Source organism: Herpailurus yagouaroundi, unplaced genomic scaffold, assembly GCF_014898765.1.
Source record: "Herpailurus yagouaroundi ecotype Mexico unplaced genomic scaffold, PumYag 67681, whole genome shotgun sequence".
In the NCBI taxonomy this organism is placed as follows: Eukaryota; Metazoa; Chordata; class Mammalia; order Carnivora; family Felidae; genus Herpailurus; species Herpailurus yagouaroundi.
In genome coordinates this window covers 6,203,090-6,205,853 of record NW_024420481.1, presented here as the reverse complement: position 1 = coordinate 6,205,853, position 2,764 = coordinate 6,203,090, and positions in this window count along the sequence as shown.

The window sequence follows — 2,764 nt, the reverse complement described above, 5'->3', positions numbered from 1 at the left end:
ATCTTCATAAGGTCCCAGTAGTTCATTTTTGCTTTTAATTCCCTTGCCTTTGGGGATGTGTCGAGTAAGAGATTGCTACCGCTGAGGTCAGAGAGGTCTCTTCCTGCTTTCTCCTCTAGGGTGTGGATAGTTTCCTGTCTCACATTCAGGTCCTTTATCCATTTTGAATTTATTTTTGTGAATGGTGTGAGCATGTGGTCTGGTTTCAACCTTCTGCATGATGCTGTCCAGTTCTCCCAGCACCATTTGTTAAAGAGACTGTCTTTTTTCCATTGGATGTTCTTTCCTGCTTTGTCAAAGATGAGTTGGCCATCCGTTTGTGGGTCTAGTTCTGGGGTTTCTATTCTATTCCATTGGTCTATGTGTCTGTTTTTGTGCCAATACCATGCTGTCTTGATGATGACAGCTTTGTAGTAGAGGCTAAAGTTGGGATTGTGATGCCTCCTGCCTTGGTCTTCTTCTTCAAAATTACTTTGGCTATTCGGGGCCTTTTGTGGTTCCATATGAATTTTAGGATTGCTTGTTCTAGTTTCGAGAAGAATGCTGGTGCAATTTTGATCGGGATTGCATTGAATGTGTAGATAGCTTTGGGTAGGATTGACATTTTGACAATATTTATTCTTCCAATCCATGAGCAGGGAATGTCTTTCCATTTCTTTAAATCTTCTTCAATTACCTTCATAAGCTTTCTATAGTTTTCAGCATACAGATCCTTTACATCTTTGGTTAGATTTATTCCTAGGTATTTTATGCTTCTTGGTGCAATTGTGAATGGGATCAGTTTCTTTATTTGTCTTTCTGTTGCTTCATTGTTAGTGTATAAGAATGCAACTGATTTCTGTACATTGATTTTGTATCCTGCAACTTTGCTGAATTCATGGATCAATTCTAGCAGACTTTTGGTGGAGTCTATCGGATTTTCCATGTATAATATCATGTCATCTGCAAAAAGCGAAAGCTTGACTTCATCTGTGCCAATTTTAATGACTTTGATTTCCTTTTGTTGTCTGATTGCTGATGCTAGAACTTCCAGCACTATATTAAACAACAGCGGTGAGAGTGGGCATCCCTGTCGTGTTCCTGATCTCAGGGAAAAAGCTCTCAGTTTTTCCCCATTGAGGATGATGTTAGCTGTGGGTTTTTGATAAATGGCTTTTATGATGTGTAAGTCTGTTACTTCTATCCCGACTTTCTCAAGGGTTTTTATTAAGAAAGGGTGCTGGATTTTGTCAAAGGCCTTTTCTGCATCGGTTGACAGGATCATATGGTTCATCTCTTTTCTTTTATTAATGTGATGTATCACGTTGATTGATTTGTGAATGTTGAACCAGCCCTGCATCCCAGGAATGAATCCCATGTGATCATGGTGAATAATTCTTTTTATATGCTGTTGAATTCTATTTGCTAGTATCTTATTGAGAATTTTTGCATCCATATTCATCAGGGATATTGGCCTGTAGTTCTCTTTTTTTACTGGGTCTCTGTCTGGTTTAGGAATCAAAGTAATACTGGCTTCATAGAATGAGTCTGGAAGTTTTCCTTCCCTTTCTATTTCTTGGAATAGCTTGAGAAGGATAGGTATTATCTCTGCTTGAAACGTCTGGTAGAACTCCCCTGGGAAGCCATCTGGTCCTGGACTCTTATTTGTTGGGAGATTTTTGATAACCGATTCAATTTCTTCGCTGGTTTTGGGTCTGTTCAAGCTTTCTATTTCCTCCTGATTGAGTTTTGGAAGAGTGTGGGTGTTCAGGAATTTGTCCATTTCTTCCAGGTTGTCCAGTTTGTTGGCATATAATTTTTCATAGTATTCCCTGATAATTGTTTGTATCTCTGAGGGATTGGTTGTAATAATTCCATTTTCATTCATGATTTTATCTATTTGGGTCATCTCCCTTTTCTTTTTGAGAAGCCTGGCTAGAGGTTTGTCAATTTTGTTTATTTTTTCAAAAAACCAACTCTTGGCTTCATTGATCTGCGCTACTGTTTTTTTAGATTCTATATTGTTTATTTCTGCTCTGATCTTTATGATTTCTCTTCTTCTGCTGGGTTTAGGCTGCCTTTGCTGTTCTGCTTCTATTTCCTTTAGGTGTCCTGTTAGATTTTTTATTTGGGATTTTTCTTGTTTCTTGAGATAGGCCTGGATTGCGATGTATTTTCCTCTCAGGACTGCCTTCGCTGCGTCCCAAAGCGTTTGGATTGTTGTATTTTCATTTTTGTTTGTTTCCATATATTTTTTAATTTCTTCTCGAATTGCCTGGTTGACCCACTCATTCGTTAGTAGGGTGTTCTTTTACCTCCATGCTTTAGGAGGTTTTCCAGATTTTTCCTGTGGTTGATTTCAAGCCTCATAGCATTGTGGCCTGAAAGTATGCATGGTATAATTTCAATTATTGTATAGTTATGAAGGGCTGTTTTGTGACCCAGTAGATGATCTATCTTGGAGAATGTTCCATGTGCACATGAGAAGAAAGTATATTCTGTTGCTTTGGGATGCAGAGTTCTAAATATATCTGTCAAGTCCATCTGATCCAATGTGTCATTCAGGGCCCTTGTTTCTTTATTGACCGTGTGTCTAGATGATCTATCCATTTCTGTAAGTGGAGTGTTAAAGTACCTGCCATTACCACATTCTTATTAACAAGGTTGCTTATGTTTATGATTACTTGTTTTATATATTTGGGGGCTCCGGTATTCGGCGCATAGACATTTATAATTTTAGCTCTTTCTGATGAATAGACCCTGTAATTATTATATAATGCCCTTC